This window comes from Hylobates moloch, unplaced genomic scaffold, assembly GCF_009828535.3.
Source record: "Hylobates moloch isolate HMO894 unplaced genomic scaffold, HMol_V3 SCAFFOLD_10, whole genome shotgun sequence".
NCBI classification, from domain to species: Eukaryota; Metazoa; Chordata; class Mammalia; order Primates; family Hylobatidae; genus Hylobates; species Hylobates moloch.
This window is the reverse complement of record NW_026652285.1, coordinates 108,120,142-108,142,524: the sequence shown is the minus strand read 5'-3', so window position 1 is coordinate 108,142,524 and position 22,383 is coordinate 108,120,142. Positions and strand designations below refer to the sequence as shown.

The window sequence follows — 22,383 nt, the reverse complement described above, 5'->3', positions numbered from 1 at the left end:
TGAGGAAACGCAGGCGTCCGTGGCCCAGGGACCTGCCCGAGGGTTCACGTTCCCCATCTGTGAAGGGCCTGGCACCACGGGGTGTACGGGAGGACCCGCCTACTTCCCCTTTGACCTCAGCCTGCGCCTCACCCGGCGAGGTCCAGAGATTCCCCTGAACCCAGCCCCTTTGCCACCACCTCTCCAGGCCCCGCACCAGGGATGGGCCAGGAAGTGCCTGGTGCGCTGAGCCGAGTGAGCGGTGGTCCCCCCTCCTTCCCGTTCCTTTCTTTCAAGGAGGGCTGCTCCCCGTCCTGGGCCCCGCAAACCCAGGTTGCCCTAATTGGAGATTCCTGGTTACAGCCTCTGGAGACTGTTCAGGCTTTGCTGGGCAGAGTCCCACAGTTGGTGCCCAGGATCGGGTGTCCCCGCAACCTGACTGTGTGTCTGGGCTGGCCACCCAGCTGGTCTGCATGCAGGACCTGTGTGCAGCGGCCTGGGCCTGGGTGCGGACACATAGTGCCAGCCACAGGCAGGTGGTGGACCCCGAGGGGCAGCATGGGGACTCTCTCCACCCCACCACACATATCCTTGTGCCCTGATGGGATGCCCCCCCGCCCTTCCCCTCATGCAGTGCTGGTTGGGGGCAGAGGGGGCCAGGACCACCCACCAGCTTGGACCCCTAGGCCAGCTGGGTCCCTGTGCAGCATCTGCCACCACAGCCGGGACAGCAGGGTAACCACTGCTTTGGCCAACCTGGCTCCCTCTCCGCCTGCAGGAGAAGCCACTGGCTTGCCAGCAGGTGCTCTGGGCTCTGTGGTGTCTTTCTGAGAATTCCACACTTTGTTTAAATGTATATTGCTGTGTTTGCATGAATCCCACAGAATGCCAGCTCCCAGGCCACGTCGATCTGGGCTTCACAGCTTTTGTTTTCTTTTAGCGGTAGGGGGTAGGGCTTGATTTTTCCTGAGACCGGGAGCTTTGCTAGCTACCAAATTGGCCCTTCCCGAGGGCAGAGCACACCGGGCTCTGGCTCACCACGGAGGCTGTACAGGATGTCAGTGCTTGTGGACCTGGCTGGCTGAGGCCTCCGGGGAATCCGCCCCGTGTGCGCTTTTCCTCTGCCCCTGCTGACAGCCGCCCTGGGGAAGGCAGGGGACCAGCCAGAGGCTGCTGGGGAGCCCCTGTTGGGAAGGGGCTCTGTCCATGGGCTCCAGTCCCAGGGCAGAACCCCAGACAGGCTGGGCACCCCTACAGTCCCTGAGGACTTCCCCCAATGATGGCAGCCAGACAGTGCCCTGCCGACGGGTTGCCGACAGGTCAGGGAGCTGTACCATGGAGATGGAAACAGACCCATCGTATCAAAACATCTTCCCAGGGTCCTCCCTGCACAGCCCCTGCTGCTCCAGTGGGCCTCGGTGTGTTTGGGGTGATGGGAGCCAGGTCTGGGTGTCGAGTTTGCTGGGAGCACGGTGAAGCCTCGTGACTTGTCCCATGCATCTGCCCCTGGGTGCTGGGTCAGCCTTAAGCCCTCACATCACCTGGACTTCGTGAGCTGGAAGCCCTCACACCCACCTGCCTTGACGGGTTTTCGGGGAGCTGGCAGGACAGCAGCCAGGAAGCAGCTCTGTGGAGTCCCGGATGTGTGTTGGGTGGGGACGGGAGGCAGCTGCTCTGGCGAGTCCTTCCCTCCGACTCCCCCGTACTCGGACCACACGAGGTACAGTCCCTTTGGGGCTGAGGGGCGGGGACGCCCTCAAGGCCATGTTCCTGCAGGGCCTTGTCCAGGCCGCAGGTGCTGCGAGGCAGTCTCTGCCTTTGCACGGGTGTCGCTGACGCCAGCGTGGTGGAAAGTGGGAGGCTGGGAGGCCAGGCCTGCTCCCGCCCACCTACCATACAGTTTGGCTCTGGATGCCACAGTCTGGGTTTCTTGTCATGGTTTTTCTGTTCGGCAAGCCCATAAGTGGGGCAGAGAAAGGGGGTGTGTGATTTCTTGGTTAAAATCTAGGTTACTGGCTGTGACGTTGCTGGCGTCGCTGGGTGTGCTGGGTTGGCGGTGCCATGGGGGGAGCGGGTAGAGGGAGGGGCCGTCCCCTGACCTGGAGCTGCCCCTGGGTGCTGGCTCCCTGTGCCCCCCGTGTCCCGGGCTTGTCCGGGAAACGTGTCCTCACACCCACGCAGGAGGCTGGCTGCTGCCCTCGCCAGGCTGTGCAGGAGTGGAGCCGGGCAGCTGTCTCTGGGCTGGTAGGACTAGTGTGTTCTAAGGTCCCTGCAGGCTGAGCTCCTCCTCCTCTCTGGCCTCAGTCTCCCCACCTGTTGAATGAGAGGCAGGCCTGAGTGATTGCCGAGGGTCCAGGAGCTGCACCTCGGCGTGTGGTAATGCATGTGCCTGTTCCACCCTCTCTCGCATTAAGAACCGTGGACAGCTTGTCCTGTAGGGCTGTTCTCCTGTTTTTGAAATAAGTCAAAATATTACAGATAAAGTTAATTGCCTTTAGTCCCCGGTGCAGCCCCCGCCCCGTGGTCTGTGTGGCCTCACGGCAAGGGTCTCCATGCGGTGTCTGTCTCGTGCCTCTCCTCCCTCCCTCTAGGTCCTGCGTCGCCACCCGTCAGAAGGAGCCGCCACGTTTGATTTATCCAGTGCCTTATCAAAGGACATTTAGGTTGTTTTCAGTTTGTTGCAGTCAGGAGCAAAGCTGCTGAGAAGGCGCCATGCATGGGTGTGTGAGGTTGATGGGGCCAAGTTCAAGCCCCCCACCCCCAGCGAGGCAGGCCCCGTCTCGGTCCCCATCGGGTGGACGCTGGCTCGGGACGCTCAGTGCTTCCCACCCACCAGTCCTCATCTCTGCAGCAGTCATTTCAGGGCGCCCTCCTGGGCCTTAAGCCATCACCCCTGCTGCAGGCAGGGGACCTTCCTCCTGGCCCTGTGGCGGGCAGCCATGGGAGACCCCGAAGCAAGATGAGCTGGGGGTGGGGTGCACCCAGGGGTGAAAGAAAAACATCTTATCCACCGGAAGGGAAACGCCCAGCGCAGTTCCCCTCCGGCTGATGGGGAAACCTCCCAGAGAGAAGCGCAGGCATCCCTGCCTGGCGTTGTCAGGGGCCTTGCATCTGAGCTGAGATTGCGAAATGCCTGCCTCTGCCTCCCCTGCACCCCCGTCCCTACCCGCCCCCCCCCCCCCCCCAGGGATGAGTCAGGGGCCAGCCCCTCAGAGAGCAGGAGGTGGGCCAGGCAGAGGGAGCCCGTGCCTCGGGACTTGGCGGTGCTGTGGCCTGAGCGGCAGCCCCTTTCCTCTTCAGGCCCCCTTCCTCGCGTACCCGCCTTCATTCCCCCAGGGTGCGGCCGTGTTCCCGCTGGGGTTCAGGGCTCGGGGGCATCTGAACGTCCAGCAGGGACACCAGGAGCCGGGGCTTCCCTGGCAAGGCAGCCGGCCGGGTGGGCAGCGCCAGCTGGGGCTGGGCTTGGGGTGGGGGCTCCCCAGCTGCGCTCAGGGGTCTGTTCCCGTGGTCTCCTTGGCACATCTGGACCCATAGGTCCCTGCAGCGCCAGCTGAGATGGGCATGGCTGCTGCTTTCACCCCAGGGCAGATGACAGCACGGGGCCCTGACGATTATTTCATCATAGTGGGGGTAGCTGTTGTCACCCAAGCTGAGGACGGGCACCTGTGGCATGGCAGACTGCTGAGGTCGGGGGACAGGGAAATGGAGCTCGCAAAGGGCACAGCGAGGGGAGGGGTAGTGCCATGCTGGGGCTTCTCTCCTGTCCTCCGAAGGGGAGGGGGCTGCCCGGACCTGCGTCCACACCCCCTCCTGTGCCTGGCGGGGCTTGCCCGGCCATCCCTTTTGCTCCCTCAGCAGTGGCTTCAGGCGGGCAGATGTTTAATTGCAGCTGGCAGATGTCACTCTGCGTGGCTGGCGGAGATAAAGCCACGCCTGGGTATTGACACCAGCTTGACACCAGCCGCACACTTCCACAGTAACTCTTTCCCAGCAGGGGACAGCTCTGGCCACAGGGCCTGTGGGCCCGTGATGGTAACCCTTTCCTGGCAGGGGACGGCTCTGGCCACAGGGCCTGTGGGCCCGTGATGGTAACCCTTTCCTGGCAGGGGACAGCCCTGGCCACAGGGCCTGTGGGCCCGTGATGGTAACCGTTTCCTGGCAGGGGACAGCTCTGGCCACAGGGCCTGTGCACCTGTGACAGTAACCCTTTCTGGGGAGGCGACAGCTCTGGCCACAGGGCCTGTACACCCATGACGGTAACCCTTTCTGGGGAGGGGACAGCTCTGGCTGCAGGGCCTGTACACCCATGACGGTAACCCTTTCTGGGGAGGGGACAGCTCTGGCTGCAGGGCCCGTGGGCCTATGAGCAGGTGGCCCTGTGCATGTCCGCTTCCCCTTCCCTTCTGGCTCCCCCCACCCCCACCTCTCTGGGGTCCACCCAGTGTCCCCTATGTGCCTCTCTGCAGGGCATGGGGGTCAGGCACCCATCCCTAAGCTCGGTACCCACTTCCATGGGGCGGTCTGAACTCAGGCAAAACAGGCAAAGTTGGAACTACTCAAGGTCCAGGAGACCCTCCCATCCAGCCTCAGACCAGCTGCCCACATCCTGGACTCTGGACAGTTGCTACTGGGTGCAGGTCCTGGCACACAGCAGCACATCTGTCCTGGCTCTGCCCATCAGGAGAGGCCTGCTCCGGGCCCCGCCCTTTTCAGGGTGACCTGCAAGGTCAGCACTGGCCCCGTGCATCCCTTGGCTGAACACCCAGGCTTGGGTGGGCTGCTCCCGGCCCTGGGCCACAGAACCCAGGTGGCCAGGGCTGCTGGCTAGGGTGGTCTCCGTTGCAGCCACTCACCCCCCACCATTGCCCATCTGGAAGGTACACCTGCCTGGTCGGGGAGCAGGGCTGTATGTCCGCGGCCACTCCTGCCAGCAGCTCAAAACTCAGGACTGTTGTTTGGGGTTTCCAGAGAGAAGCGAGAAGAGGGGCTGAACTTGGGGTTGCTGGGTTTGCAAATCACACCGTCCTCCCCCCTCTGCTGCCTTGTGGCCTGGGAAGGGGGCGTCCGCACTGTTAGAGACCCCCCCCCCCACCACCACCACCCAGGGAGCAGAGGGTGCCTTCATCTCTGGCCTGGATAAGGTGGGGCCCAAGAGGAAGCCCCAAGCAGAGATGGGCAGACCGGGGAGTGCTGTTGGCTGCAGGGGTGGGGGGTGAAGGATTCCTTCTGCTTTGAAGGGCCAACAGCCCTGCAACTCAGGCCTTCCGAGGAGCTGAGACCACAGTTGTGTGCTGCTATGCCCAGCTAATTTTGTGATTATTTATAGAGACAGGGTCTCGCTATATTGTCCAGTGGTCTCGAATTCCTGGGCTAAAGAAATCCTCCCGCCTCAACCTCCCAAAGTGCTGAGATTACAGGTGGGAGCCACCACACTTGATCGTCTGTCTGTTTTCTTCAGCATCCCGTACGTGTGGCTCATCTGTGCTGTGGCCGGTCTAGGCCATTGTTCTCTCCTGCCCGCCTTTTTTGCTTGTTAAAGTATTTGTATTGGCCGGGCACGGTGGCTCATCCCTGTAATCCCAGCACTTTGGGAGGCTGAGGTGGGCGGATCTCTTAAGGTCAGGAATTTGAGAGCAGCCTGGCCAACGTGGCGAAACCCCATCTCTACTGAAAATACAAAAATTAGCCAGGTGTGGTGATGCACGCCTGTAGTCCCAGCTACTCTGGAGGCTGAGGCAGGAGAACCGCTTGAACCAGGAGGCAGAGGCTGCAGTGAGCTGAGATTGCACCACTGCACTCCAGCCTGGTGACAGAGTGAGACCTTGTCCCCCCAAAAAAAACCAAAAACCAAAAGTATCTGTATCCTTTATAAAGTGTGCCATCAGTGAGTTCACTGTACAATCAAGTGCAATGTTGCAATCAAGATACAGAACGGTTCCCTCCTGTAGAATGTTACCCTGGGATTCTTTGCACAGAGTCGTCCACCCCACCCTGGCCCCACAGGACAACCAACCTGCTGCCTCCTGCTGCCCTTTTGCTTCTCATAGGATCCCCATGCGTGAGACCGTGCAGCGGTAGATTTCCGTGTGTCATGGTTTCTGTTCGTCGTGTGGTTGAACGCGTGAGGCCAAGGAGCTGCATGAGGCTGCGCTCCCACCAGCAGCCCGTGAGAGCAGCAGGCGCCCCATGGCCTTACAGCAGCCGGTGTTCTCTGTCAGTCTTGACGTTTCAGCCCTTCCTAGTGGGTGAAATATCAGCGACATCCCATTGTAGTTTCAATTTGCATTCCCCTGATGGTCAGTAATGCTGAGCATGTTTCACAGGTTGAATAAGTCATACTTTATAATACTTTATAATTTTTGTTGTGACGTATTTCTTCAGATCTTTTGTCCATTTTTAAAAAATTGGATTTTAAGAGTTTCCTGTATAATTTGCAAGTAAGTTCACACTTGTACTGCAGGCGCCCTCTCCTAGTCTGACTGCCTTTTCATTATTGTAATGGTGATTCTCAAAGACCAGAAGTTTTAAATTTTGATGAAGATCAATTTATTAATGTTGTATTTTATGGCTAGTGCTTTGTGTAGCCTGTTCGAGAAATCCTTGTCTACCTAAAATTCTGTGTCCTGTGTCTGTATGTCTGTGTGTGTGTGTCTGTGTGAATTCCTGCCCATCCAGGATGGGGCAACACTGTGTGTGTGTCTGTGTGAATTCCTGCCCATCCAGGATGGGGCAACACTGTGTCTGTGTCTGTGTGTGTCTGTGTGTGTGTGTCTGTGTCTGTGTGTCTCTGTGTGTGTCGGTGTGTGTGTGTGTGTGTGTCTGCGTGTGAATTCCTGCCCATCCAGGATGGGGTAACACTGTGTCTGTGTGTCTGTGTCTGTATGTGTGTGTCTCTGTGTCTCTGTGTGTCTGTGTGTGTGTGTGTGTCTGAGTGTCTGTGTGTGTGGTGTCTCTGTATGTCTCTGTGTTTGTGTGTGTGTCTGTGAGTCTGTGTCTGTGTGTGTGTCTGTGTGTTTTCTTGCGAAAGTCTTACAGTTTTTGCTCTGATGTTCTAATGGATGGTTCATGTTGGGCTCATTTTTGCAGAAGGGGTCAGGTAGTGGGAAGGTTCATTTCCTTCCCCTGTGGACATCCAGTCATTGCAACACCAGGTCTCCACTGAATTCCCTTCACACCTTTGACAAGAATCAATCGAATACGTATGTGCAGGCCTATTTCTGGATTCTGTTCAGTTCCATTGATCTGTGTGTCCATGCTTATGCCAAATATCCCCCGTCAGGATTACTGTAGCTTTAAGTCTTGAAGTCAGGTGGTATAGGTCTTCAACTTCATTTTCTTATTGAAAATTGTTTTGGGCTGGACACGGTGGCTCACACCTGTAATATCAGCACTTTGGGAGGCCGAGGTGGGTGGATCACTGGGGGTGTCAGGAGTTCGAGACCAGCCTGGCCAACATGGTGAAACCCCATCTCTACTAAAAATACAAAAATTAGCCGGTGTGGTGGCATGCGCCTGTAGTCCCAGCTGCTGAGGAGGCTGAGGCAAAAGAATCCCTTGAACCCAGGAGGCGGAGGTTACAGTGAGCCGAGATCGTGCACTCCAGCCTGGGCCACAGAGTGAGACTCTGTCTCAAAAAAAAAGAAATTGTTTTGAAGGATTATGGTAGTCCTTTGCTGTTTGCTGATCTCTAACTAAAAGATGACTAAAATGTTGATCGATGTTGCATTGAATCTGTAAATCAGTTTGAGAAGAACTGATCTCTTAACAATATTGAGGCTTCGAGTCCATGAAGAAAATACATCTCTCAATTTCTTGCCACTGTAATTTCCCCCAGCTTTTAGCATATGGATGTCATTCATACGTGGAAGCTTTATTGAGACATAATTCACATGTCATACTGTTCATCCATTTAAAATAATAATCCAGTGGGTTTTTTTGTATATTCAGAGCTATGTGGCCATCACTACGATCAATTTTGGAATATTTCTGTCATGCCCCAAAGAAACCCCATGCCGTTTAGCAGACATTTCTATTTCCCCGTATTCCCTTCAGCCCTAGACAAGCACTAGTCTACTTTCTGTGTAGATTCCTATTCTGGGCACTTCGGTTCAATGGAATCATATGATATACTGTGACTGGCTTTTTTCTTTTGGCATCAGGAATCACCTATGTTGAGAATATGTCAATGCTTCATGTTTTTCTTTCTTTCTTTCTTTCTTTTTTCTCAGATCTGTCTCACTCTGTCACCCAGGCTGGAGTGCAGTGGTGCGATCTCGGCTCACTGCAGCCTCCGCCTCCTGGGTTCAAGCAGTTTCTGCCTCAGCCTCCTGAGTAGCTGGGATTACAGGTACCTGCCACCATGGCAGCTGATTTTTTGTATTTTTAGTAGAGATGAGGTTTCACCACATTGGCCAGCCTGGTCTCGAACTCCTGACCTCAAGTGATCTGCCTGTCTTGGCCTTCCAAAGTGCTGGGATTACAGGCATGAGCCACTGTGCCCAGCCGAGAATGCTTGCTTGCTTCCTTCCTTTCCTTCCTTCCTTCTTTCCTTCCTTTCCTTACTTTTCTTTCTTTCTTTCCAGGGTCTCACTCTCACTCTGTCGCCTGGGCTGGAGTGCAGTGGCACAATCTCTACTCATTGCAGCCTCTGCCTCCCAGACTCAAGAAGCCCTCTAGCCTCAGCCCCCAGAGTAGCTGGAACTACAGGCGTGTACCACCACACCCAGCTAATGTTTTTGTGTTTTTTGTAGAGACAGGGTTTCACTGTGTTGCCCAAGCTGGTCTTGAACTCCTGGGCTCAAACCATCTACCTGCCTTGGCATCCCAAAGTGTTGGGATTACAGGCGTGAGCCACTGCACCCAGCCATTTTTCTTGTGAAGTCAAATTCCATTGTGTGGATAACGCCACATTTTATTTATCAGTTCAGTAGTGGATGGACTTTTGGAATGTTTCCGCTTGTTGGCTATTTTGAATAATGTGGCTGTGAGCATTTATGTACGAGTTTTACAGACATGTGTCTCGCATGTTTGCCTACATACCTAGGAGTAGAATTGCTGACGTTACATATTTTTTGCATGTATTTCTCCGTTCTCCTATTTTGTTTTAATTTGGTGTGTTTGTGAATTATATTGTTTATAATTTCATTTTCCAATTGTTTATTTTCAGTACATAGGAATAAAATTGATTTTTTTTTTTGAGACAGAGTCTCACTGTGTTGCCCAGGGTGGAGTGCAGTGGTGCGATCGTGGCTCACTGCAACCTCTGCCTCCTGGGTTCACTCCATTCTCCTGCCTCAGCCTCCCGAGTAGCTGGGGATACAGGTGCCTGCCACCATGCCCGGCTAATTTTTTGTATTTTTAGTAGAGACGGGGTTTCACTGTGTTAGCCAGGATGGTCTCAATCTCCTGACCTTGTAATCCACCAGCCTTGGCCTCCCAAAGTGCTGGGATTACAGGCATGAGCCACCGTGCCCGGCCGGAATAAAGTTGGTTTTTTTGTATGTTGACCTTGTATTCTACAACCTTGCTACCTTTAGTGTTTAGTTCTAATAGCTTTCTGTAAATTCCTTAGCATTTCCTACATAGGCCATCATCCTGTTTGTGAATAAAGACAGTTTTACTGCAGTTTGCACGCCTTGTATTTCTGGATCTCCACTCCAGATTGAGTGGAAGTGGTGAGAGCAAATGTCTCTTTGCCATGCTCTCTCTCAGGGGGGAACATTCAGCCTCTCTTTGTTACGTATGATGTCACCTATAGGTTTTGCATGGCTGCATTTGACCAATTTGTAGAAGTTTCTATCTATGCAAGTGATTTTGTGGGTGTTCTTAGTTTTGTTCATATGGTGTAGTGCATCAGTTAGTGTTCCAGTATTGAACCACCCTTGCATTCCTGGGATAAACCTCACTTGATCATTTTGTATTACAGTGTTTACATATATTGCTAGATTCAACTTGCTGATATTTTCTCAAGGAATTTTGTATTTATGTTCATGAAGATTATTGATCTATAATTTTCCTCTAATGTCTTTGTCTGGTTTTGGTATCCACATTATGCTGGCTTTACATTCCCTTCTCCTTTATTTTTTCCAACAGTTGATGTAAGCTTGATGTTGTTGAAGTGTTTGATAGACTTGTCTTACCAGTGAAGCCACTTGGGCCTGGGGTTTGTTGCTGTTGTTAATTGTGGGAAGGCTTTTAATTACCAATTTACTGTAATTAGCATTCTTACCAATTACAATTGACTTTAATTACCAATATTACTTTAGACATAGAACTATTAGGATTTTATCTTTCATCTTGTTCTAGTCATGGTAATGGTCTTTCGTGTCATTTATCCATCTCTGAAGTCACTTTGTTATCACCATAGCTTGTTCTAGTCATAGGATGGTCTTTCATGTCATTTATCCATCTCTGAAGTCACTTTGTTATCACCATAGCACTTCAGCTTTCTTATATTTAGTATTTGCATGGTTTGGGCTCTTTTTGTCCTATTACTTTTAACTTACCTGTGTCTTAAAGCGTATTTTTTAGAGATGGCATATGGTTGGGATTTGCATTTTTATGCAGTCTAACAATCTGCCTTTTATTTGGAATCTTTAGACCATTTACATTTGCTGTAACTTTCAGTGGCTTTAGGTGTACGTCTACCATCTTGCTATTTGTTCATTTATCTTTTCTCCTTCCCTGCATGTTTCTCTGTTGAATATGATCGTTTTTAGCTCCACGATTGCTTACTAGTTATTCCTGCTTCTGCCTCAGTTGTTTAGCAGTTGCTGTAGACCGCACGGTAGCATCTCTCACTTTCCTCAGCCCACCTCAATTGTGCGGTGCCCCTCATGCATAACTTAAGACTCTTAAAACAGTGTATTCTCATGTTCCTCCTCCAGTCCTTTGTGCTAATGTTGTCCTGCACTTTACTTCTTCATATGCTATAAGCCTGATGTTATTTTTACCATAAAGTAATCTTTTTCCATTTTTAATAACTTTTAAATTTTACATATTGTAACATTTACTCTGATGTACAATTTGGAAGTTTAAAAAAAATTTATATTATTATTACTTTTTGAGACAGGATCTCACTGTGTCGCCCAGGCTGGAGTGCAGTGGCACGATCTCAGCTCACTATAGCCTCTGCCTCCTGGGCTCAAGCCATCTTCCCATCTCAGCCTCTTGAGTGGCTGAGACTACAAGCACATGCCACCACACCCAGCTAATTTTTGTGGATTTTTTTTTGTAGAGACAGGATTTCAGCACGTTGCCCAGGCTGGTCTGGAACTCCTGGGCTCAAGCAATCCACCTGCCTTGGCCTCCCAAAGTGCTGGGATTATAGGCATGAGCCACCACACCTGGCCTGGCATTTTAAAAAATACATATAGTCATGTAGTCACCTCCCCGGTCAAGATATAGAACAATCTCATCACTCTAAACTCATCCTGCCCCTTTGTGGTCATTTCAACCCCCTTCCCCTGACTCCTGGCCACTGCTAATCTGTTTCCTGGCTTATAGATGGTGTTGTATACAGTATGTGGCCTCCTGGAGCTGAATGCATTTTGAGATTCGTTCATGTTGTATTAGCATTGATTCCTTTGTGTTGCTGAGTGAGTATTATTCCACTGTATGGCCACACCACAATTTGTGTACACATTCACTGGTTAAAGGACATTAGGTTTTTAATAATTATGGACTAAGCTGCCATAAACATGTGCATACCGGATTTTGTATGCACTTAAGTTTTCTTTTTTTTAACCATATAACCTTCAATCCTACTCTTAGGTTAATTGACCCAATAGAAATGAAAACTTGGCCAAGCACAGTAGTTCATGACTGTCATCCTAGCACTTTGGGAAGCCAAGGTGGGAGGATCACCTGAGGTCAGGAGATTGAGACCAGCCTGGCCAACATGGTGAAACCCCATCTCTACTAAAAATACAAAAAATTAGCCAGGTGTGGTGGCGGGTGCCTGTAATCCCAGCTACTTCAGAGGCTGAGGCAGGAGAATTGCTTGAACCCAGGAGGCAGAGGTTGCAATGAGCCGAGATCGCACCACTTTACTCCAGCCTGAGTGACAGAGCCAGACTCTGTCTCAAAAAAAAAAAAAAAAAAAAAAAGAAAAAGAAAACTTAAGTGCATACAAAATCACATATGCACATGTTCATGGCAGCTTAGTTCATAATTACTAATGAGTAATTAGTAATTAGTACACAAACTGTGGTGTGGCCATACACTGAAATACAAAAATTAGCCAGGCGTGGTGGTGTGGTGTGTGCCTGTAATCCCAGCTACTCGGGAGGCTGAGGCAGGAGAATCGCTTGGACCTGGGAGGCAGAGGTTGCAGTGAGCCGAGATCACACCACTGCATTCCAGCCTGGGCAAGAGTGAGATTCCATCTCAAAAAAAGAAAAAACTTTATATAAAATTATCTGCCTAAGTGAGGTAAACCTTACATACAATAAAAGGCATCAGCTTTCCTTGTGTAATTTATTGTCACCTTCATCTTTCAAGGAAGCTTTTGCTGCATATAGAATTCTAGGTTGACGGTTCTTTTTTGCTTTCAGTACTTTAAGGATGTCATATTCTTTGTCTTCTGGGTTGCCCAGGAAATCACAGTCATCCTTATCTATGCTCCTCTGTGTTTACTGTGTCTTCTTTTCAGGCCGCTTTTATCTCACGTTTGCAGTAATTTGACTATTAGATGCCTTTGTGTTGCTTTGTATTTATTCTGCTTAGGATTTGTTGAGCTTTCTGAACATGTGCATTTTTACTTTTTTAAAAAATCAAATTTGGGATTTTAAAAATTATTGTTTCTTCAAATATTCTTCTGCCCCTTACCCTCTAGAAGTTAAACTAAATGTATGTTTTTGTCACTGAGGTTCTGATTATTATTTAGACTTTTTCTTCTATAGGCTTTCAGCCAAGTCATCTCTGCTGCGGCTTCTTCAGGCTCAAGGGCTTTCTTTTCTAAAGTTCCGTTTTGTTCTTTTTCATACTTTTTTAAACTTTTCATTTCTCCCCTCATCCCTGTTTTGTTTTATAATGCTCTGATCATGTTTATAGTAGCCAGTTGTCAGCTAATATACGTGTGTATATATATGTATATGTGTGTGTATTTGTATAGATGTATGTGTGTATATATATGTATTCATGTGTGTGTGTGTATGTATATATAAAATAACCTTTATCAGCTAATGCTAGCATTTTGTCATTTCTTGGTCTGTTTCTGTTTACTGATTTTTCTTCTCCTTAAGGTGAGCTTTCTGTGGTTTTTCACTTGTTTTTTTTTTCAATAGATGCTGGACGTTGTAGTTGTTACATTGTTGAGCATCTCCAAGTTGCCGTCCTTGATTCTCTCATGGTGGTATTAGGTAGAATTTCAATAATGAGTAATGACGTTGGGCACATTCTTATAGGCTTATCAGCCACTTGGACATCCTGCTTTGTGAAGTGCCTATTTAAATATTTTGCCCCACTTCTTCGCAGAGTGAGTTATCTGTCCTTTTCTTGCCACTTTGTACGTTCTACGCTGTGAATTGGCATCCTTTGTCAGACACGTAAGTAGCTTCTCCCACTGTGCAACTTTCCGTTTTCTTAATATAATTTTTTGTAGTGAAGTTTCTCAAACTTTTTTACAATAGCAGTTTTTATATCCTATTTAAAGAAATTTGTTCCCCCCTCAGGATCACGATGTTCTGTTTGTAAAAAAACAAAAAACACACTTTGTTTTGAAATCGTTTTAAACTTGCAGAAAACTTGTAAGATACGTACAGAGAACTTCTGTATCCCCTTCACAATTGGTAGGAATTTCCCACATCTGCTCTGTCATTCTTTTTACACATAGAGGTTTTTCACTAAATCATTTGAATGTAAGTTGCAGATATTATGCCCTTTACATTAAAAGGCTGAACTTTTTTTTTTTTTTTTTTTTTTTTTTTTTTTTTTTACAAACGAGGACATCCTGTCACATAATCACAGTTCGCTGTGCAAAATTCAAGAAATGTTATCTCAATCCATCATCCTCATGTAACTACAGACTGTACCTTTTCCCAGTTGTCTCGATATTGTTCTTTAGAGCAGTGGTTTTTTCCCCGACGTGGTATTTAATCCAGAATCACACATTGCATTTTGTGGTTCTTCTCTTTCATCTCTTTATTCTAGAATAGTTCTCAGCCTCTATCTTTTTTGACACTGATCCTCTGAAAAGCGCAGTTCATTATTTTGTAGAATATCCCTCTCTTTAGGTTTGTCAGGTTTCATCTCAGGATTGGGGTCAGGTCGTGCGTTTTGGCTGTAATTCACAGCAGCGGAACCTTCTCAGTGCGTCATAGGAGTCACGTGACACCACTTTGGCTCAATATTGGTGATGTTCCTTTGATGGTTTGGTGCAGGTGGTCTCTGCCAGGTGGTCACTGTTCTCCCCTTTGTGAGAAGAGGCTGTGTAAATATCTTGCGTGTCCTCAGCCTTCCATCCATTAACTCTAGTATTTATTGATGATTGCTGCCTGAATCAGGTACTGCTCTCTGATGGGTGCAAACAGCATTGGTTTTTGTTCTGTTTTTGAGATGGAGTCTCGCTCTGTCACCCAGGCTGGAGTGCAGTGGCATGATATCAGCTCACTGCAACTTCTGCCTCCTGGGTTCAAGTGTCTCCTGCCTCAGCCTCCCAGGTAGCTGGGATTACAGGCACCCACCACCATGCCCGGCTAATTTTTGTATTTTTTGTAGAGATGGAGTTTCGGCGTGTTGGCCAGGCTGATCTTAAACTCCTGACCTCAGGTGATCCGCCCACCAGGGCCTCCCGAAGTGCTGGGCTGACAGGTGTGAGCCACTGTGCCTGGTCCCCATTATGATGATTTCTAACTCCGCAGCCCCCATATTTACTAGTTAGCAGTCTTGTGGGAAAGAGCTTCCCCTAGATCCCCCACTCACTGGTTTTATTCCTTCATTTATTGTTACTATTTATTTACCATCAGTGTAGAGTTTTTTGTTTTGTTTTGTTTTAAAGCATTTTCTTGTTGTCTTGTTCAGCAAAGCATTCCAGGCTTCTCCTAGACTTTCTGGTTCCTAGCCCTGGAATCAGTTATTTCTCCTGTAGTGGGGAATTTAGAAACCAGGATCTTGGTGCTAGATTTGTTCGCTGCCACTAAGTGTTTTTGTTTTTATAGCCTTTTAGCAGTCAGCTAGGAGTTTATATGTTTAAGAATTGTGTGTTCATACTGATACTCTCCAAAGCAATCAACACTCTAGCGTTCTTCCTGACCATCCTCCTTTCCTTTTTTCTTTTTCTCTTCCTGTTTTTCTTTCCTGATAGTCAAGATTCAGACTCTCTTACGATTTATTATTAAAGTCTTTCAGATCTGTAGTACGTCTGGCATGGATTTTTGTGCGTGGTGGGATCCAGGGCTCAAAACTCACTTGTTCCTGTTTTACTTTCCAGTTGACCTACGTTCTCCCCAAGAAGGTCTTTTCTGCCACTGGCCTGCAGGGCCCTTTGCTGTGTATCAGGTGTCTGTAAATTGTATGTGTTTGTAATTGAACTCTGTTCTATACCCTTAATCTCTCTGTTTTTCCCTATGGCAGTACATGTTTTTAAAATTTTTTTCTAAATCTTGCTAAATATTTTCTCTAACTCAGGTTTGAGTTCCTTATGATTTGCCTTGCGTTGGCTATTTTTTGCATTTTCATATGCTTTTCAGAAGTAGATTGCCAAATAACACACACACACACACACACACACACACACACACACACACACACACACCCCTGCTGGAATTTGATTGGGATTGCATTGATTCTGTTGATTGATGCAGGGGGGGTGACCTGACATTTCTACCATATTGGGTCTTCCAGTCCATGGACGTGGTGTATCCTTCTGTTTATATATTAGGAATTGTGGGTTCATACTGATACTCTCCAAAGCAATCATTTTTTCTTAGGAATATTTTGTAGTTCTCTGCACATCTTTTTTTAAAAAGATTTATTCCTAGAAGTTCTTTTTTTTTTTTTTTTTTGAGATGGAGTCTCGCTCTGTCACCCGGCCTGGAGTGCAGTGGCGGATCTGTGCTCACTCCAACCTCCAACTCCTGAATTCAAGTGATTCTCCTGCCTCAGCCTCCTCGGTAGCTGGGATTACAGGCGCCCACCACCACGCCCGGCTAATTTTTGTATTTTTAGTAGAGGTTTAGTAGGGGTTTCACCATGTTGGCTGGGCTGGTCTTGAACTCCTGACCTCAGATGATCTGCCTACATTGGCCTCTCAAAGTGCTGGGATTACAGGCGTGAGCCACCATGCCCGGCCAGAAGTTCATTTTTTAATTTGAATTACGTAGTACTTAACTTTATTTTTTTCACGTCTGTTACTAATATATAGAAACAAATTGGATTATCTTTGAAGTCTGCTTACCTTGCTAACTCACTGATTTACTCTGAGAGTCTACCTGCAGATTATTTTGAATTTTATTTTATTTTATTCTAGAGACAGGGTCTCACTCTGTCACCCAGGCTGGAGTGCAGTGGCATGATCTTGGCTCACTGCAGTCTCCACCTCCTGGGCTCAAGCGATTCTCCTACTTTGGCCTCCCAAGTAGCGGAAATTACAGGTGTGTGCCACCATGCCTAACTTATTTTATTTTTTTGAGATGGAGTCTTGCTCTGTTGCCCAGGCTGGAGTTCAGCAGTGTGATCTCGGCTCACTGCAACCTCTGCCTCCAGAGTTCTAGTGATTTTCCTGCCTCAGCCTCCCGAGTAGCTGGATTACAGGTGCCTGCCACCATGTCTGGGTAATTTTCCTGTATTTTTTTTTTTTTTTTTTTTTTTGAGATGGAGTCTCGCTCTGTCGCCCAGGCTGGAGTGCAATGGCGCAATCTCGGCTCACTGCAAGCTCTGCCTCCCGGGTTCACGCCATTCTCCTGCCTCAGCCTCTCCGAGTAGCTGGGACTACAGGCGCCTGCCACCACGCCTGGCTAATTTTTTTTTTTTTTTTTTTGTATTTTTTAGTAGAGACGGGGTTTCACCGTGGTCTCGATCTCCTGACCTTGTGATCCGCCCGCCTCGGCCTCCCAAAGTGCTGGGATTACAAGCGTGAGCCACCGTGCCTGGCCAATTTTCCTGTATTTTTAATAGAGACGGGGTTTCGCCGTGTTGGCCAGGCTAGTCTCGTGATCCGTCCACCTGAGCCTCCCAGAATGGTGGATTACAGGCACGAGCCACCATGCCCAGACTAATTTTTGTATTTTTAGTAGAGACGGGGTTTCACCACGTTGGACAGGCTGGTCTGGAACTCCTGATCTCAAGTGATCCGCCCGCCTTTGCCTCCCAAATTTCTGGGATTACCAACGTGAGCCACCAGGCCCAGCCTGTTTTGGATACAGACATGTCATCTGCTCATAACCACAATTTCTTTATTTCTAATGTTAACCTTTTTGTTTCCTTTCTTGCCTCATTGAACTGGCCAGAACTTCTTACATATCCCTGTCTCATTTCTAAACTCAGAAAAAGCTTTCACTGTTACTCTTTAAGTAGGATATTTGCTCTAGGCCTTACTGTGATACATTTTATCAGATTAAGGAAATTTATTTCATTTCCTAGGTTAAGACGGTTTTCTTTTCCTCCTAAGTGTTGCATTGTAACAAAAGCTTTCTCTAAGCATTTGTAACAGTCCTGTGGTTTTCCTCTTCTGCTCTGTTAATGTGCTTAGTTGCATTAACTGCTTTTCCAAATATTGAAATAAGTTCATATTCCTGGAATAAATTCAACTTAGTTGTGCTGTGGCAGCCTTCTGTTATACATTCCTCTGGATGCAGCTTGCTGATACTCCTTCCCCTCGTTTTGGACAGCTCTCCAGAGCCATGGATCCTCCTCAGTGTTAAAGTCCTGGACAGAGTCTCAGGCAGAAAAGGCCAGTGGGATCCCAGGAGTCCGGCGGGAGGGAAATCGTCCCTTCTGTGGTCAAACCTGGGCAGTGATCACCGGGGGTGCTGCAGAGGACGCCCCTTGCCCCCCGTTCATTTATGCAGAGCACCAGGCCCGAACATCGGGAAAGCTGTTAACAGCTGCCCATACACATCAGCTGTGGGTGTTGGTGCAGATGCCAAAACCTCACAGTTAGAGGAGGTGGGAATACAGAGCCAGGGCCTGGAGGCAGCAGTAAAAGCCATGTGGGTTAAATCGATTCCATGAGTGGCCACTAGCTGTGTGGGATGAGATCATACATTTCTTATTTGCTAATATTTTCTTTAGAACTTCTTTAGGATTTGTGTCACCATGTTCACAAGAGAGATTGCCCTCTAATTTTCCTTTAAGGAAAAGTTCTGTGTTTTCTTGTTCTTTTTTCTTTGTTTTAAAATGAGGCCGTGGGCCGGGCACAGTGGCTCACACCTGTAATCCTAGCACTTTGGGAGGCCGAGGCAGGTGGATCACTTGATCTCAGGAGTTCGAGACCAGCCTGGCCAACATGGTGAAACCCCATCTCTACTAAAAATACAAAAATTAACCTGGCATGGTGACGCACGCCTGTGATCCCAGCTGCTCGGGAGGCTGAAGCATGAGAATTGCTCGAACTCGGGAGGCAGAGTTTGCAGTGAGCCGAGAAGTGTGCCATTGCACCCCAGCCTGGGCGATGGAGCGAGACTCTATCTCAGAATGAATGAATGAATGAATGAAATGAGGCTGGTGGAGTAAAGGAGAGGGAAGGGCACTAACATTGATACCGACGTTCTCATCTCTTTACCTTCCCAATGTTTTGATATCAAGATTATCTGGCCTCATTAAATGAATTGAGAATTATTTCCTTGTCTTTGATGACCTGGAACAGTTTGTATAATGCTGTGCTGTTTCATTCTTACATGTTTGAAAAAATGTCATAGGCAAAGTCATTTCGGTCTGGAGTTCTTTGTAGGGAGATATTTATTTAGCTTCATTTTCTCAAGTAGCTGCAGGAATAGTTCACATAATCTAATTTCCTCTTGTGTCAGCTTTGGTAAGAAGTTCATCGGCTCCATCTAAAGTTGAAATGTATTGGCCGGGCACGGTGGCTCACTCCTGTAATCCCAGCACTTTGTGAGGCTGAGGTGGGCAGATCACTTGAACTCAGGAATTCAAGACCAGCCTGGGCAACATGGCAAAACCCCATATCTACCAAAAATACAAAAAGTTAGCCAGGCATGGAGGTGTGTGCCTGAGTTCCCAGCTACTCGGGAGGCTGAGGTGGGAGGATTGCTTGAACCTGGGAGGCACAGGTTGTAGTGAGCTGAGATGACACCACTGCACTCCAACCTGAGTTGACAGAGCGAGACTCCCATCTCAAAATAAGTGTTAAAGTTCAGATGTATTGACGTGAAATTGTTCCAGTACCCTCCTTTTTTTTTTGAGACGGAGCCTCGCTCTGTCGCCCAGGCTGGAGTGCAGTGGCGCAATCTCGGCTCACTGCAAGCTCCACCTCCTGGGTTCATGCTATTCTCCTGCCTCAGCCTCCCGAGTAGCTGGAACTACAGGTGCCCACCACCGTGCCCGGCTAATTTTTTTGTATTTTTAGTAGAGACGGGATTTCACTGTGTTCGCCAGGATGGTCTCGATCTCCTGACCTTGTGATCTGCCCACCTCGGCCTCGCAAAGTGCTGGGATTACAGGCGTGAGCCACCGTGCCTGGCCTCCAGTACCCTCTTTAAGATCTTCTGAATGTCTATAACAGGGATGAGCCTCCTCTGACTATGGCAGATCTGTCCCGTGTCCTGTTTTTGTACAGCCCACAAACTAAGGATGGGGTGTATATTTTTAAAGGATTCCTTTTAAAAAGCAAGGAAGGGCCGGGTGCAGTGGCTCACACCTGTAATCCCAGCACTTTGGGAGGCTGAGGCATGTGGATCACTTGAGGTCAGGAGTTCGAGACCAGCCTGGCTATCATGGTGAAACTCCATCTCTACTAAAATTACAAAAATTAAGCGGGCGCAGTGTGTGTCACCAGATCCTTGGGGTGTCACTTCACCAGCCAGAAACCTCTGTGGCCGGTGGTACCTTTACACGAGTTTTGCTCGTGCCTGCTGGGCTCATTCCACCCATTCGGCCTTGCAGGCTGTGCCAGGCTTGCACTACCGGCCCAGATCCCACACCTCCGAGGGCGAGCCAGGCACAGAGCAGCAAGGAGTGTGTGAGCGAGCAAGCTCCAGGCCCAGCCACTGTGCACAGCCAGGCACACTGGCTCCGGTGGGGTGCGCAGCTCCAGGCACTGGCACAGGCGCCGGCTCCCTGCAAGGCTGCATCTGGACTAGGCATACCTCAAGCAGCTTCTGCTGACACTGGGAAACACAGTGGCACCTGGAAGCTTGGAGACGCCAGGAACTGCAGAGCCCCAAAGAGGGTGTCACAGCCCCGGCTCACGGACCTCCTGGGTCTGAGATCCCAGCTCTTCTCTCCTCATTGCCCACAACGTGGTGAGCAAGGGGCATGTTTCAGCCCTGTTTGTGTTACAGCTCTTTCATCTCTTTTAATCCTGCCATTTGGCAGGTCCCGAGTTCTTGTTCCGCATCCAGGAAGAGTGAGGTACACAGACAACTGGAGGGCAAGTCAAGTGAAGAGATGCTTTATTGAGGGACAGTACAGCTCTCAGGGAGACCCTGGAGTGGGTAGCTCCGCTCTGCAGGCAGGTCTCCTCGACATCTGCTCAGCTCTCAGTTGAGAGGAGACCCGCAGTGGGTAGCTCCTCTCCTCAGGCCATCCTGTTGTCTGCCCAAGTCTGGCTGAGTCTGGGGTTTTTATGGCCTTCAGAGGAGAGGATGTGCATGCTGATTTGTCCATGGGCAGCCATGAGTGGGCCTGGAAAAGGCACCATAAGTTCTCATTCCGGTCTGCGGAACTGACAGCCTGGGCCCTGGGCTTCAGGCCATCCCTGGCTTGAAGGTAGGGCTTACCAGGACCCACCCCTTTCCATCCAGGAGCCTGTCTGCCTCCTGCCACCGTTAACCTGCTCATGATGGCCACACACACCCAGGCTGTTAGCCCCACCTCGGCCTCCCTCTTGTGCTCAATGGTGCCCAACATCCAGAGGGGGCCAAGGTGGCAGGGGCCTGGTGTATCAGCACTGACCTGCGCGCCTGTACACCTGCCCAGGTTGTGGCAGTGCCTGGGCTCAGCCACAATTTTGCCCCAAAATCGGAGCAGGTCCTGGGAGCAAGGAGAGGGCCAGGCAGCAGGAGCAGGCACTTCTGAGCCTGTGCGGGTAGGGGGGCTTCCCAGGCCCCCAAGAGTGCCGAGATGCTCAGGTCTGCAGCCACAGCTGGGCAACTGCAGCTGTGCCTTGGAGGGTGGAACTCCCACCCCTCCAACTTGGAAGCGGGCAAGGTTTCTACCTGTTCCCAGCTCCTGCCAGCTCCATGGAGCGTGCAGCCCTGTCCACGCCTCACCCACTACAGCTGGCATCATGTCAGTGGCTGGTCCAGATGGGCCACTGCTGCCATCACCTGTAGTCACAGCTACTCAGGAGGCTGAGGCAGAAAAATTGCTTGAACCCGGGAGGCAGTTGCCGTGAGCTGAGATAGCACCACTGCACTCCAGCATGGGTGACAGAGAGAGACCCTGTCTCAAAAAAAAAAAGAAGCAAAGGACAAGTGACAGAAAGTACATGTGGTCAGCCTACCTAAAGTATTTACTCTCTGGCCCTCCCAGCAGAAGTTTGCCAACCCTGTTCTGTAGAACCTGTTGTGTGATAGAGTGTTCCTTGATGGTGTCAATTTTTTTTTTTTTGAGATGGAGTTTCTCTCTGTCACTCAGGCTGGAGTGGCTCCTGCCACTCAGCCTCCCAAGTAGCTGGGATTACAGGCACCCGCCATTATGCCCAGTTAATTTTAGTATTTTTAGTAGAGATGGGGTTTCACCATGTTGGCCAGGCTAGTCTCGAACTCCTGACCTCAAGTCATCTGCCCACCTCGGCCTCCCAAAGTGCTGGGGTTATAGGTGTGGGCCACCATGCCTGGCCTATTCTTATTCTGCGTCAATCTGGATATTTTGTATTAAATTATTTTCCAGTTCACAAATCTCATCTGCACTATTTAATTTTCCCCTAAATAATTCTTTTGAGTTCCTATTGTTAGTTGTTGGATTTTTTTTTTCTTTTTGAGATGGTCTTGCTCTGTCACCCAGGCTGGAGTGCAGTGGTGCAATCGCAGCTCACTGCAACCTCCGCCTCCTGGGTTCAAGCGATTCTCCTGCCTCCACTTCCTGAGTAGCTGGGACTACGAGTGCATACCACCACACCCGGCTAATTTTTTTGTATTTTTAGTAGAGGCGGGGTCTCGCTGTTGTGGCCAAGCTGTCTCGAACTCCTAACCTCAAGTGACTGGCCCACCTCAGCCTCCCAGAGTGCTGGGATTACAGGCATGAGCCACTGCGCCCGGCTGCGTTTTTTTTTTTTTTTTTTTT

At 49.5% G+C, this 22,383-nt stretch overlaps 1 protein-coding gene across 7 annotated transcripts in view; it reads left to right on the top strand.

Annotated features, from left to right (window-relative positions):
- NACC2 (NACC family member 2) overlaps nucleotides 1–22,383 on the top strand; it is a 90,850-nt gene that overhangs the window by 49,116 nt on the left and 19,351 nt on the right. The gene's annotated exons all lie outside the window — the stretch shown is intronic.